The sequence below is a fragment of the Hyla sarda genome, chromosome 2, assembly GCF_029499605.1.
Source record: "Hyla sarda isolate aHylSar1 chromosome 2, aHylSar1.hap1, whole genome shotgun sequence".
NCBI lineage: Eukaryota > Metazoa > Chordata > Amphibia > Anura > Hylidae > Hyla > Hyla sarda.
The window spans coordinates 96,766,266-96,782,777 of NC_079190.1; the positions used below are offsets into that span (position 1 = coordinate 96,766,266).

General features: G+C 44.7%; 1 long non-coding RNA gene across 1 annotated transcript; it reads left to right on the forward strand.

The window, feature by feature from the left end:
• The first annotated feature begins 4,538 nt into the window (after positions 1-4,538).
• On the forward strand, positions 4,539-14,685 carry LOC130358808 (uncharacterized). Its single transcript, XR_008889654.1, has 4 exons — positions 4,539-4,799; positions 9,376-9,437; positions 11,621-11,835; positions 14,570-14,685. It is a non-coding gene; the product is annotated as an uncharacterized LOC130358808 (long non-coding RNA).
• Positions 14,686-16,512: the final 1,827 nt, after the last annotated feature.

Sequence of the window (16,512 nt, forward strand, 5' to 3'; positions counted from 1 at the left end):
ATAATTTTTGACATTTACTTTTTTTACACTAAAACAATTGACATAAAAGGAAGTAAAAAAACATAGATGGCCGCAGGTTTGACCTATTATACCTATTGAATGATGTTTGAAGTCAGTCAGCGAAATAATAAAACAGACATCTGAGATAAAAAAAAAATAGGTCTCGGAAGAGGTTTCAAACCTGCTTCCAATATTTTCAAACGCTCAGCAAATAAGGGTTAATGATAGGAATGCTGTCTCTTGTTCTTCCGCCCATTGTATCGGGAGTCTTCCATTGTAATTCTCCTTCGTGGTACCCCGCAGAAGAGCAGTATGGGGTCCAGCAATCTGGGCGAAACGAGGGATGAAACGCCTGTAGTAGCCAGCGAACCCCAGGAAACTTCTAATGTCTCGCACCGTGTGAGGCGTGGGCCAGTTCTTCAAAACTCTCACTTTTTCAGGGTCGGGCTGCACACCCTCGGCACTGACAACATGTCCTAGATAGTGAACTCGTGGTTTCAGTAGGTGGCACTTAGATGGCTTGACCTTTAGTCCATGCTGTATGAGAACTTGGAAGACTTCCTTTAAATGGTCCAAATGCTCTTGGTAAGTCCTGGAATCGACAATGACATTGTCTAGATCCAGAAGTACACTCTGGAAGTTGAGGTGCCCAAGGCATCATTCCATCAGGCGTTGGAAGGTGGCAGGTGCGTTGCACAGTCCAAAGGGCATGCTCTTAAATTCAAAGAGCCCCATCGTGGTCACAAACGCCATCTTCTCGCGATCTTCCTCCGCCATCGGCACCTGCCAGTACCCACTGGTCAGGTCTAGGGTGGAAAAGTAGGCAGCTGAGCCCAAAGCAGTCAACGATTCTTTTATCCTGGGGAGAGGGTAGGCATCTTTGTGGGTGACATCATTTAATTTTCTATAATCCACACAAAAGCGGATGGTCCCATCCTTCTTCTTGACGAGGACCAAAGGAGCAGCCCAAGGACTCTGGCTCTCCTGAATGACGTCAGCCTCCTTCATCTCCAGTAACATCTTCTTTACCGTCTGATACATTCGCGGGGCCACGGGGCGATGTCTTTCTTTGATTGGGGGACTATCGCCAGTGAGAATCCGATGCTGGATCATCGTGGTCCGGCCAAAATCAGTGGGGTGTTTACTAAAGGCTTCTTGGTATTGCTTGGCCACTTGGATGACCCCACCGACCTAGTCTCTGGGAGTGTCTTCGTCTCCGATCTGCAACTGAGCCCACCAGGGTTCTGGATGGCCCTTGTTGGCCCTCTGGGCAGTCTGAGCAGTCCCTTGTCAAACTTCTTTCGGCTTTGACACCACATCCTTGTAATCCAGGTGATATAGCTGAGCCACAGAAGTATACTTTGGTAGCCTAGTAGCAACACCTGATTAACCATCTGTTAACCACTCGATCCGGAACTCTTCCGTTCTTCACAGTCACAAGACTCCTGGCTGCATGTACTAGAGGGTAGTCCTCTAGTTGAATGGGCTCCAATAACGACTGATAATCTTGATTCTTCACCCCTGGTCGGGCACGGCACCTAATAATAGTCTCTGTCTGCGGTTGCAGGGTTACAGCCCATATATCTTGTATTCTCACTCGACTGATCTTCCCTTGGCAGTTGATGAACTTCTGTTCCGTTTGAAGGGTTCTTAGATGGTGTTGCACCACTCGCTGGCCTGAGGGTGACATGTGAGGGAGAGATGCATGCAATAAACGGACAACCTCCTCAAAACAGTGTCTCATGATGTTCAATCCTAAAATAAATTTGGATGCATGCTGATCACTAACATTAGTAACAATAACACCCTGTCCTTGAAGAACATGCCTCCCGACCGGCACTGTGGGCTCCCAGTAGCCATGTCTGGGTACTGGTTTCCCATTCCCCGCGACCACCCTAAAATCTACATCATTGGGTTCACATAATCTTTGAGGCCCCCAATATTTATAAAACACCCCTTGAGGAATTGTGGACACTTGTGACCCGGTATCTATCAAGGCCTCTAGCTGGACCCCTCAACTACAATTTTCACATAAGGGAAAGGGGCAACATACATCGAGAAACCTGTCTTAGTGTTGGTTAATTCTGGACCTTCAGTAGTTACTCCTGGGGTGCGGTCATCGACCCCAGGGGACGCCCGTTTAAAGCCCAGCATTGACTCTTCCAGTGTCCAGTCTATTTACAAAAACTACAGATAGGCCGCTGAGTCCCAGGTGGTCTCACAGGGGAAGCATTGGGTGGATTAACAGGACGAGGGGCAGGCTTTTTAGGTGTCAGCGTATCAGGCCTAGAGGGGTCAGACCTGCCCACCATCTCTTTGAAAGCTTTAGTCAAATGCTCTATATCCTGTTGTACATTCTGTAGGTCGTCAGTCCAGGAACTAGTGGGGGTAGGTGCAGGAATAGGTTGTGGAAGGGGTACTGGTTGTACTGAGGCTCCCAGGGCCTCAGCAGAAGGAGCACTAATTTCCTCTGCCTCGGGCCCTGACTCAATGGGGGATATTTATCAAAGTTCTCTATGTCCCGCATCAATATAGACCAAACTATAGAGGGTTAGTCTGGTCTATTGTGCACCTAATTTATCAAATGGCGCACAGCTCTTGATAAATTCTGTGCACAGACTGCATGATCTATGGTTTAGTCTATATTTAAACCTGCTCCAACATGGTCTGACATTTCAGCGTACTTTCAGCCTATGCGACTTGTCGCTGAAAAGTCGCTTTTGATAAATTCAGCACCAATGCATTTTTCAATGCATTTCAGTCTAAAATAGACTTGCATGCATCATGTTCTAAAAATCCTCTAGAGCAAAAGTCGCAGAAAAGTCGCACATATTTAGACTGCGACTTTCTGTGAGACAAATTTAGACAAGAAAAACCAGTCTAAATCCTTTGATAAATCTCCCCCAATAAACTTTATAGCTAGTCTCTTAAAGGTTGGGAAAGGCATATCGGGATTCTGCACCACCAGCATCCTAAGTTGGGCCTTATCCCATTTATTCTGTGCCCCATCTATGAACCGGTCCATCAGCAATTTGTTACCCTGCTCTGGCGTAATGCCATCTAATTTTTGCACCGTTTCCAAAGCATTCTGTAATGCCACAGCATATGCCCGAAGAGTCTCACCTGGCTTCTGACGTCGCTCATATAGTCTTAGACGTACCCCAGAGGGGAAATGAGACTCGAACACTTGGTAAAGCCCCTCAAAGATTTTCTCCACTGTAGCCTTGTCGGCTGCCGGCCAGGTGCGGACCTCCTCCAGTGCAGGCCCCTGTAGCTGTCCCATAAGCAACCGCACCTGTTGGTTAGGGGGAAAAGAATAAAAAACAAAAAGACTTTGAATCTTCTCTTTGAAGTCCCTCAATGTAAAGGGATCCCCATTGTAGTTGGGAAGAACTGGATTTCCCAAAAAGACAGGTGTGGCAACTGGAGCTCCTGAGAGGAATGGAGAAGCTGGAAATAAATCAGCTTGATTTTGTCTTGCTTGCTGTGGTGGCCCCGCTGATGAGACCACCGGAGCACCACCATCTTGCTTGGCAGGTGGTGGAGGTAGAGCAGGTCCCGGAGGTAGCATTGATGCTGTAGGGTCTGAAATGTTGGTTCAAGGTGCTGGCCCTTTAAATAAATCTTGAGAATGCAGCACTCCTTAGGTAATGCAGCTGTTCTCTAATCTGGAGCTTGAGAGCAGTAATCTCGAACTTGAGAGCGGTGACCTGGAACTGGAGTGCGTTGAGCTGAAACTTGAGTGCGATGATCGGCAGCTGGAATGAGCTGATGCAGGATCTCAGCATAGCGATCTGGCGCCTTAGAGCTTTACAGTGCGCTGGCTCTTTAAGAATTTTCACCTGCCGGCGCACTCTGCGTTTTTTTGCCACTCTAGCTGCGCCTTTCTGAGGTCTTCTGGTTGAGGGTCCACCAAAATAGCCGCCACGGCTCTGGAGACCTCGGTGGGCGGAGTTTCAGGATCGGCTTGATAAGGCTTGCAACTCTGCTGTCTTTTTCGCCTCCCCCCTTACTTTTCGTGCACACCGTACCAACAACACAGTCCCATACACTTGAATGAGATACCCAGTACATGAATAAAGTTCTTTACATGGGGGGAGTACTCTGTTAATGGTGGCAACAGCTGTAGGCACACACCCGTATCCTGTTCGTAAGACGCCAAAAAGCTATGTGGTAAGTTTGTGGGGGTATAGGGTATATGGGGTGTAGCTGTGCAGTGATGAAAGGGTGCTGATTTAACCCTTAACTGTCGTGACGCCAGGGTGGGGGCTCCTCAATATATACTCGTCCTATCGCCACCCGTCCCAAGAACAATAGGGAGGAATAAATGATTGTCCACAACCGGAGATTCAGAAAACTGTAGGAAACTTTACTGCAGATTTTATGCAGAGGTAAAACAGGAACAGTCGGGACCTTGTGAGCATAAGCTCTGGATATTGATTTATGCTGTTCCGCTGGATTTAGGGGATTGGTTTTAGGTCCAGCAGTCATGCAAGCTTCAGCGGGGATTTGATTTAGTAACTCACAGCTGGCCTTGAGCTGATTGGTTAATCCCAACTGTCAGTCCTTTACACAAGGGATTATGGTAGAAAATGTGACTACCCACGTGACCTGGAAGGTCACAGTAGAAACATTAGTCATGTGACCTAAGGTCCTGCAGACACTAGATAAATACATTTACACTAATTATAGATATGTAACACACAAAATTAAAGAATGAAGAGGTGACTAGGGGTTATCTCAGAAAGCGGCCCCCAACGGTACTAAGGAACTCTGACCTTGGGGACCCAGCACACAAGGTACAGTATGAAATACAGTTCTGGGACATTACAGAAATATATTAATAAAATGTAGAGTTGTTGCCCACAGCAACCATTTTGTCTGATCTGATATTGAAAAAGAGATTCTATTTTAGATTTTACCAATTGGTAAAGTCTCTTCTATATTATGAACCTATAACTGGTGGGGTGGACCCATCACCTTCCTGCAGCTAATGATTATGTCACTTCCGCATGTCAAAACCTGTGTAGAGGATCGCTTCTTTCATTTAAAAAAAATAAACTATTCAGTAGATCTGCTTTCTCTTATCAATATATAGGGGTCCTACATGCTCTGGCAATGTTTTTTTGTCTGTTTTATTTTATTTTATTTTGCACTTATATATTAAGGGCAGGGTCACGCACAGCACATCCCCAGCCTATTTGACGCTGCGGTTATGCTGCCGGCAATCACAGAGCAATGCTGCTATGGCCGGGTAGCTACAGGGAATAGAGATCTCGCTCTGTGACTGCTGGCAGCGCATTCTGCAGCGTCAAATATGCTGTGGATGCATTGTGTTTCACCCTACCCTTTTAGCAATTTGTGGATTTGTTTTTTTTTCTTTGGTCTCTTGTCTTTCATTGTGATTTTTGCAGTTTTTATTCAACTTTTACAGATTTTAAAGGCTAAAGCTGACCCCTCTGATATGTATTTTATTAAATGCAATTTTTATTGTTTAGTGCCTCTTTACTTTACTTGTAGGCCATGTAGAATTTTGTTTAAAGCGCAACTGTGTGCAGGTGGTGGGTATAGCAATATTTTTACCAAAAATTTGCAGTCTTTCATGACTGCAAAAAATGCTTTTATTCAAAGCCACTGATGGTCGGATAGGCGTGGCGCGAGGTACACGATGCCCCGCCGCCGCCACGCCCACCCCCACGCCTACCCCGTATGTCAGCGCTGGGACCGCTGTGTGATTGACACACAGGTCCCAGTGCATGCGCCCTTTAGGTAATCTAACCTGCGCATCGCTGTGTGTCATCCAGCAAGTGCTCGCTCCAGCCATCATCTTCCTCAGTGCGCCTGCGCAGTGCTAGGTGCAGAGAGCGTGCTTCCTCTCTGCACCTAGTATCGAGAACTAACTTGATTGTGCGCTGCTATGCGCAGGCGCACTGAGGAGGAAGACGGCGGCGGGAGCGAGTGCTTGCTGGATGACACACAGCAGCACGCAGGTTAGATTAGCTGAAGGGCGCATGCGCTGGGACATGTGTGTCAATCACACAGCGGTCCCAGCACTGACATATGGGGTAGGGTAGACGTACCTCGTGCCACGCCTATCCGACCGTCAGTGGCTTTGAATAAGAGCATTTTTTGCAGTCATGAAAGCCGCCAAATTTCAGGTAAAAATATTGCTATACAGTACAAAGTACAAAGGCTGTGTGCGGGTTATTGCACCAAAATTTCATGACAGTTGCGCTTTAATTGTTTATACTTGTTCCCTATAGGGATATATTGAGCAGTATAGTTATTCTGTGTCACAGCCTTATATATATTCAGCAGCCATTTTGCGGCTCGTCATGTACACCTCCTCCAACTCTATGTCCTGTAGTGCAGCTCTTAGCCTGGAAAAATTAGCCTTTTTAAAATTATATGTTTTTGCCCTTCCAACATGTCTTTATTTTCTACACTTTCAGACCAAACTAACTATATTGTGGTCGCTATTAGGGTACGTTCACACGTGCAGATTTTCATCGTATTTTACGCTGCAGATCCGCTGGTGAAGGCCCGCTCTATGCTGGCTTTACATGTGCCTGCTCGTAGTGGCAATATGCCGCTACCAGCAGGCACACTGCGATGTGAGAGTCGCAGTATACTCGCACATCGAGGGAGCTCTCTGCCTAGCTCAGAGCAGGGAAAGCGGCCGCGATGTGCGAGTATGCCGCGCACATCGCTGCAGTGTGTCTGCTCATAGCGGCGTATTGCTGCTACCAGCAGGCACATGTAAAGCCAGCATAGAGCAGGGCCTTCACCAGTGGATCCACAGCTAAATACACTGCAAAAATCCGTGCGTGTGAACGTACCCACACCAAGGTTTTCCCGCACAGTTACATTCCCAACAAGCTCTGCATTGTTAGAAATGACCAGATCCAACAGAGCATCACTTCTTGTTGGATCCTCCACAAACTGGCCCATAAAATTATCCTGCAATAAATTTAGGAATTGCCTCCCCTTTGCAGGTTTAGCACACCCCGGAACCCAATCTATATCTGGATAGTTAAAATCTCCCATTATTACCACTGTACCTGCCCGGGCAGTTCTCTCTATTTGTGTATGCAGCTGACCCTCTATCTCCTGGTGTTGGGGGTTGTTGTTTACCTCTACCCACAAGGATTCCACATTTATTACTCACAATGGCATTGTTCACAGGGGAGATTTATCAAAACCTGTCCAGTGGAAAAGTTGCACAGTTGCCCATAGCAACCAATCAAATAGCTGCTTTCATTTTTAACAAGGCCTCTGCAAAATGAAAGAAGCAATCTGATTGGTTGCTATGGGCAACTGGGCAACTTTTCCTTTGCACGGGTTTTAATAAATCTCCCCCAGTGACTAACTTTCTTACCGGTTCTAACATACAGACATGCTCCACCACCTTTCTTGTTTACCCTATCCCTGCAAAACAGTGTAAACCCCTGCAGATTGACAGCCCAGTCATGTGAGGAGTCAGCCATGTCTCACAGTGTACCCAACTATATCAATGTGTTTCTCTAGTATAAAGGCCTTAAAAAAGTGCTGTAGTGTGGTGTGATTTTGCGCACTGTACCATGGCTCTCCACAGGAGCGAAATGTGTTGACCCCCGCATGAAGCGTCGGCCGACACGCCCCCTCCATGTCTCTCTATGAGAGAGTTGAAGATACAGCGTTCGGCTATCTCCGGCTCTCCCATAGATACATGGAGGGGGCATGTTGGCTGCCGCTTAATGCAGGGTCCCCTCCTGAGCTGGGGTGCAGCGCAGAAGATTGCGGGGGGTCCGAGTAGTCAGACCTCCCATGATTAGACACTTATCCCCTATTCTTTGGATAGGGAATAAGTTGTCATGCACTACAGCACTCCTTTAGGACCAGCCAATTTTTTTTTTTGCACTTTCGTTTTTTCCTCCACTCCTTCAAAAAATCATAACGCTTTAAATTTTCCACCTACAGACCTATATGAGGGCTTGTTTTTTGTGCCACAAATTGGAATTTGTAATGACATCAATAATTTCATAACAAAATCTATAATGAAACAAATTATAAAATTATCACTACATGACCCAAAATGAGCATGCTTAAAATTGTCCTCTTCTGACTCCTATAACTTTTCTATTTTTTCACATATGGGGCTATATGAGGGCAAATTTTTTGCACCTTGATCTGCAGTTTTTCGGTTTTTAGTTTAATTCACTTTTATTAACAATTTTTTTTTACACTTTTTACTTCTTTTTTTTTTAAGTCCCCATAGGGAGCTATAACATGCAACCTTGTGATTGTATATACTGTTCAATGCTGAGCCAAAGCTCTGCATTGATCAGTGTTATCGGTGCTCTGCTGCTCTATTCTGCTGATGCTTCCTGGAGCATTAGAGGACCGATCGAATGTCAAGGAGCTGATTTCTGATTAGGACTCCGCAATTTCGCTGCCGATGTCTCGATAAGCTCCCTGAGCTAACCGGCAATGTTAAATCTCGCATTTAGACGCCAAAATAAACTTTAACAGCAGCATCTAAAGGGTTAATGCCGGGCATCGGCCCAATTAATGATGTCTGACATTAACCGTGGGTCCTGGCTGCTAATAGCAATCAGGACCCACCTGGTATGAAGCACGCTCCCCTTCAAACTGTGGGAACAGGACCTTAGGAGGTTAAAGGAGTAGTCCAGTGGTGACTCAGTGGTGAACAACTTATCCCCTATCCTAAGGATAGGGGATAAGTTGCAGATCGCGGTGGGTCCGACCACTGGGGCCCCCTGCGATCTCCTGTACGGAGCCCCGACAGCCAGCGGGAAGGGGCGTGTCAACCTCCACACGAAGCGGCTACCGATACGCCCCCTCAATACAACTCTATGGCAGAGCCGAAGCGCTGCCTTCGGCAATCTCCGGCTCTGCCATTGAGATGTATTGAGGGGGCGTGTCGGCCGCCGCTTCGTGCGGGGGTTGACACCCGCTATCTGGCTGGAGAGCCTGGCCCCCGTACAGAGAGATCGCAGGGGGCCCCAGTGGTCGGACCCCCACGATCTCAAACTTATCCCCTATCCTTAGGATGGGGGATACGTTTTTCACCACTGGACTACCCCTTTAAGCTTCCCCATTTTGCTTGCTAGACTTCTGGCATTTGTAAACATATACTTTATGTTGCCTTTTAGTTTTACATATTTAATATCAGTAATCTGATTTATTGAGTTATTGTGGGTACATTTGTTTTCACTGCTGGTTTGTAACACATGGATCTCCTGATCCTCTACTCTTAACCTTCTAATTCTGACCCCTCTCTAACCTATATGCCCCTGTATTATCCACTTGGTTTGCTGCTTTGTCTTTCCTCCACATCCCTAGTTCTAATACATTCCCGTTCCTTTTCACCAGGCTTTTATTGTGAGTACTATGGAAACAGATCACCTAATTGATTTGTCTGCTTCGAGTACTGTGTAAGTTCTGTCTTGTAACTATAATAAAGGATGGAAAGTTCTTCAAGTGCTTTATATCTTAGAGCAAGATCTTTTAACAATTCAAATGAATGAAGGCATTCATAAGGGTTAGTGTATTTTGATCTCTTACCATTTGTTTTACGCCTTGGGAAGTCTCTATTGAAGTGTTTGGATTTGGCAAGGTTGCCGTTCTTTGCTGTCTATGCTGTTCTAAAATGCAATATCCATAGTGCAACTCAATACAGCAAGTAATGAGAAGAGCAGCACATCAAGTTTCAGAAGTAAGGTGGTGCATGCAGTCCAGATGGCTTGGTCTAAGGCCCAAATGTAGATCCACAAACAAAGGCGGCTGCAGCACACAGATAAATGCAAAAGCAGGTGGTTTTATTCCATTTTTAAAAACAGATATGCAACTTTTCAGCTCCTTTTTTAAGCATGGTTGAAAAAAATCTGCATGGGTAGCTGAAATGTTGCATGTCTCTGTATCTGAAATGAAACAAAACCACCTGCTTTTGCGTTTATCCGAGTGCTGCCGCCGCCATTGTTTTGTCATAAAGCAACTCAAATATCTCAAATGCAAAAACTTATGTCAACTCAAAGAAACAGCAAAAGTGACATTTATCAAAACCTGTGTAGAGTAAAAGTAGTGCAGTAGCCCATAGCAACCGATCAGATTTCTTCTAAAATGTATAAAAATGCCTCTGAAAAATGAAAGAAGTACCGTATTTTTCGCCCTATAGGACGCACCGTCGTATTAGATGCACCCAATTTTTAGGGGCAAAATCTAAAAAAATAAAGATTTTGAACCCAATAGTGGTCTTCAACCTGCGGACCTCCAGATGTTGCAAAACTACAACTCCCAGCATGCCCGGACAGCCGTTGGCTGTCCAGGCATGCTGGGAGTTGTAGTTTTGCAACATCTGGAGGTCTGCAGATTGAAGACCACTACATAGGAGGTAATACTCACGTGTCCCCGCCGCTCCGGACCCGTCACCGCTGCCCTGCATGTCGCTCCATCGCTGTCGCTGTGTCCCCGTCGCTCTGGAACGTCTCTGCTGCCGGACAGGTATCCTCGCTCTCCGTCGCCGCCATCATGTCATTACGCACGCCGACGCACGTACCCGACAACGTGATGACGAGGAAGGAGAGCGCCGGCATACAGGGGATCCCTGAACGGAGAAGACACCGAGGAGACAGGTAAGGTCCCCCCGGTGTCCTGTAAGCACTAACCTGGCTATTCAGTCGGGCTGTTCGGGACCGCCGCGGTGAGATCGCAGCGGTGCCGAAAAGCCCGACTGAACAGCCGGGTCAGTGTCACTTTCCCTTCAGATGCGGTGGTCAGCTTTGATCGCCGCGTCTGAAGGGTTAATACAGGGCATCACCGCGATCGGTGATGTCCTGTATTAGCTGCGGGTCCCGGCCGTTGATGGCCGCAGGGACTGCCGCGATAGGGGTGTATTCGCCGTATAAGACGCACCGACTTTTCCCCCCCAGTTTTGGGGAAGAAAAAGTGCGTCTTATACAGCGAAAAATACGGTAATCTGACTAGTTTCGGTGGTCAACTGCACCACTCTTCCTCTACACAGGTTTTGATGAGTCTTCAACGTGAAATGTTTTCTGTTGTCAAAAGATTTTTTTAAACAAAAGCAAGTTTTTTCTTAGATTAACCCTTCAGAGTGGTGATATGGTTTTAATGATCTCACTGCTGTTATTAAACCACTGAGAGCCCCCTCTATGGTGCACACACTGTAAATTTCAGGGGGCAGAACCAAGGCTGTGTGCCAGTAGGACACACACAGGCATTTCCACTCTTAGTTGCCTACTCAATCACAGAACAACCCTCAGTCCTTACTGCAATGCTGCCAAGTGCACTGAACAGGTTGACTCTGTGCTGGGGTGATTTAAACAGTACAGTACTATAGATGGCATGTGGAGGAGGAAGGGATTACAGATGAACTGGCTTTACAAGGTGTTTTGTGATCAGAAATGAAAAAAACAGCATTAGCAATGAAGGGGCTTACACTAGTTGCTGCTGCTGGGAGGAGAGGGGAAATACTCTACAGTACTGTGAACATACAGCAGTAGGTAGACTGGTATATACACATAAAACAGATGTCTTGGTCTTTATATGGGATGAGATGAGAGGAAAGTCTTAATTTACTTCTGTTAATCATCTTTGGCAGGTATAATTGCTCAGCTTGCATAAAGACAGCCAAGGCTATAGCAGGCGTTCTTCCACTCCTGCACACAGGACATGCTAAGCCCCACCTCAACTTCCTGTAATTTTTTTCCTGGGTTTGTCTCTTACTAGAAACAAAAATTCCCATACAACAGATAGTGGACATAGAGTGCAAAAGAATAGGGACGCCTAGCGGCCACGATTTTAGGGTCTTCATTGGTAAGTGAAGTGATTTATAAATATGTAAGGAATTACATAGAGAAAAGTTGTTTGAAACAGTGACGAGAAATACAAGCTCTAATGTGTGATTAATACGATGCCAGATCATGATAGAATTCAGAGACCCTTTTTCTTTTAGCAATTCAGAAACTCCAGACATGTTCTGATAACCTACACAAAAATTTTTCATACATCCTTTTTCATACATCCTTTAATAGACCATAAGTAATTAAACATTTTGAAGTGCATCAGTAATTGTTTATGTCTTTTGGTTTTACGAAGAAACTAAGCCCCTAAAAAATCCCTTCCCTGCCTTGATGTGGCTTTAATATAAATAATAGGTTTAGGTGGTAGATGTAAACAGTGACATAAGGCTAACCCTCAAACTGATGTTAAAATTGAGACATTCGCCAGTATATCCTTATATGAAAGACATACCTGAGCCCGCACACCAATGCCAAGGTTTCTCAAGTGGCACGGGACCTAACACTAAACCTACCTGTGCCGTATGGGCAATACCAGGGGCCAGTGGGCAATTACAGCGGCATTAGGTCCAACTCACAGCCTCCTCCCAGGTACCCTCCAGTGTGACTGGGCACACATACAATGGGAGGAGGGAGGAAGGCTATGAGCCCCACCCAAGTAGGCTGATATGTTGTCCGCCTCACAGGTGCACAAAAATGCTGCCTATAATAGTGATTAAGGCGCATTAGATTTGGAGTTTGTATACCTCCAAGTATAAGATTTGAACAACAAGAACAAATGTGGTTTCAAATGGCAGGAAATGCTCAACCCAAAATGCAGTTGTGCATTTATTCTGGGGGAGCAGATCCTGCGCTTGTCATCCGTTGCTAAGGGCGATCCCCAGCATAAAAATGCATAGAATAATATATGATGAAAGGTGTGGATGTGTAACATATTGAATAATAGGATGTGTAACATATATTATTCTATGTGTTATGTGGTCTTCAACCTGCGGACCTTCAGAAGTTTCAAAACTACAACACCCAGCATGCCCGGACAGCCGATGGCTGTCCGGGCATGCTGGGAGTTGTAGTTTTGCAACATCCGGAGGTCCGCAGGTTGAAGACCACTGATGAAGGGATTGACAGGCGGAGAGTTCCCTCGAGTATAAGCCGAGGGGGGCGTTTTCAGCACGAAAAATCGTGCTGAAAAACTCGGCTTATACTCGAGTATATACTGTACATCACCATTGAGCTTATAGCACAGGTGAAGCTTTAGGAGTGTAGATAATGCAATAGCACATGGATCCTGATAGGGCCCAAAGGTCCCTATATCACTTTAAGATCAGTTGTATAAATAGTTGTAGTGAATCATGATATGGATTTTTTTTTCAACAAGTCCGAGCAGTTTTAAGCAAAGACTCCTTCATAAGAAAAAAGGGTCATCCACCCTCATGTCTTATTCTCAGGTCCTTCTTACTATTGGATAACATTACAAATATACACAATGGAGAAAAAATGTGATTATAGGGTGCGTTCACATGTGCATATTTTTGCTGCAGATCTCCTGCACATCTTGCTGCTGCAGATTTTGCTGCCCATTGACTTTAATGGGCAGCAAAATCTGCAGAAGCAAATCTGCAGCATATCTGCAGCAAAAATACGCACGTGTGAACGCACCCTTATGTGGCTATTTTGAGATGTAAATTCCTTTCCCTATGATCCCCAGGCAGCACATGACTGGTTAAACACAGCTTCGCTTACCTAGAAAAGAAGTAAAAAAAACATCAACAGAACGTCATGTACAAATATGAAATACGCGTAACACACTGTCAACTTTCACCTACTTCTGTGTTATACAATCTCTACCATTCCAGCCCTCTCTATAGCAAATCACATTACAAAGCTATCAGCATACGTCCCATTCAAACATAGTATTCACAAATGCATTCGGGGCAATGCACAGCGCACATTGCATCAGCTTTTTTCACTTTAGTAGGAAGCCACAATATAATTATAAAAAGTGGGGACGCCAACCAAGCATCAATCCCGGAGCACATCGTATTCACACCTGGATACTTTCATTTTTCAACACACTTGAAATATCCTTTGCTTTAAAGGGGTATTCCAGGAAAAGAAAAATGTTTTAATCAACTGACTCCAGAAAGTTAAACAGATTTGTAAATGCCTTCTATTAAAAAATTCCTAATCCTTCCAGTAGTTATCAGCTGCTGAAGTTGAGTTGTTTTTCTGTCTGACAACAGTGCTCCCTGCTGACACCTCTGTCTGTCTCAGGAACTTTCCAGAGTAGGAGCGAATCCCAATAGCAAACCTTTAATGCTTCGGGCAGTTCCTGAAACAAGCGGACGTGTCAGAAGAGAGCACTGTTGTCAGAAAGAAAAGAACAACTCAACTTCAGCAGCTGATAAGTACTGTAAGGATTAAGATTTTTTTTATTGAAGTCATTTACAAATTTACGTCAATAGAAGGTATAGACCCTAGCACTGCTAGCTATTCCCATATATCTCATATGTAGAGAACAATATTCCAACAATAACAAACTAATACTACTAGAGCTCTTAGTAATAAAAGGGTTTTATTTCCCAATATAATGTGTTGACAAAAAAATATTTGTGGGGTAATATAGAAAATACTCTACAAATGACAGAGCATGTGGAAGTAAGGAATATATGTATGTCTGTGTGTAGTATTATAACACTTTTTATTACTTTGCTTTAAATTGACAGTTTTTTTTCCATTTTTAATGGCAGAATGCCGAATTTATGATGGATCACGTAATCATTTTATCAATTTACTGTTGACTCTACATCACATGGGGAAAGACCCTATTTCCTAAGATCACCCTTGATGGGAGATGAAAAATGAGGGGTATGAGTCTACATCAGTGTGTTTTCCTGAAAATGTTAAGAATGTAAAAGTAATCTTCTGTGCATATAGTGGCCTAACCTCTCATTCAACTTTCCCGTGGTCAGGTTTCCCTAGACACTGAATCATTAACACCAGGAAACATCATACAGTACCCACCTAGATGACAAATACATTCTGCCGAAGTTTTTGTTTGCGTCTCGCTGACTTGTAGAAACTATTGTAGGGTTTATGGTCTATTCACACACACAGTATTCTGTGCAGATTTGATGCGCAGGATTTTCTGCTGCAGATTTCAATGTAAACTGAATGACTAAGTACAGCTTCAAATCCTGCGCATCAAATCTGCGCAGAATACTGTACGTGTGAATAGACCCTTAAAGTGCAATTGTTGTCAATTTTTAACCCTCCCCCCCCCCCCAGACTACTACCATTTAGTTACTGATGAGCATAAAGTAAATGTGGCCATACCTTTATTGGCGATTTTCAGTTAAATAATAATTTTATGCAGCAGTCAGGCACAGTCGCATAGGCGTGGCTCAGGGTCCGCAAAGCCCCGCCGCCGATACGCTTATCCTCGCTTTCAGCACAGAGTCTGCTGTGTAGTAATACTCAGCAGTCCACAGCGCATGAGCCCCTCCCTGTTAGCTCTGACGTGCTATATTGGACAGCGGGAGCAAGCGCTCACTCCCCCTGTCCAATACAGCACGTCAGAGCTGGCAGGGAGGGTCACATGCGCTGTAGATGCGATGTGGACCTCTGTGTCTTCCTACACAGCGGACCCAGCGCTCAAAGCGAGGATAGGCGTGTCGGCGGCGGGGCTTTGCGCACCCCAAGCCACGCCTATCCGACTGTGCCTGACTGCTGTATAAAATGATTATTTAACTGAAAGTCGCAAATGAAAATTTGGCCACATTTACTTTATGCTCATCAGTAACAAAATGGTAGTAGTCGGGGGGGGTTAAAAATTTACGACAGCTGTGCTTTAACATCCTCTGACTGAAAGCTTCTCAGCTTCTGTTAAACATTGCAAGTTAAGGAAACTGCTTTATAGTGAGAATGATTTAGATGGCAGCAAAATATCAGTGTGTATGCCATCTATTTGTCTGCAGGCCAGGTACCAGCAATACAATGTTGAACAGCTATGTCAACTTATCTTTGCAACCTTTCTTTGTTCCATTGTACCTTAAAGTGAAAATGAAGCAACTTTGCATGAGATCTTGTTTGAAAATACCCTTGTTGAGGTTGGCTGCTGGTTAGGCCTTAAAATGTGAGTGACTGCCGCTGTATACTGCTGAGTGCCGACACAACAAAATAAACACCAGACAAAATGTTGGTAATATCTTCTTCTCTGCATACTGGCTAAGGAGCTGTCCCGAGAAGTTCTGTTTATTATACGGAAGTACATTGTTTTTTACAGTTGACAAAAAGGGGAGGTTCGTTATCACGTCAAAATCATCATGTTATATTTTGATTGGTTATTTGAGTATTGCGACTGTATATATTAGCATCTTAAGCATTCATTTGTTTCTTAACCATAGGTCACTTATGTTGCCATTTCCCTATTCTACCAGAAGATTCCGGATGTATCTGTCCTTCTGCACAGTCTATATTCCTTCAGATGTTTTGTCTCTAACTTCCAACTTCTTCTTTATCTTGCTTCTTTTGGCCTTGTCACAGGGTCTTCATCTTAGTTACAAGCAAATAGAAAGCTGATATATAGGTTAAGGGTAACAAATATCTTTCTGCAGCATTAGCTATGGCATATAAGTATTAATATATTGATCAACAATCAGAATCATTGTAATTAGAGATGAGCGAACTTACA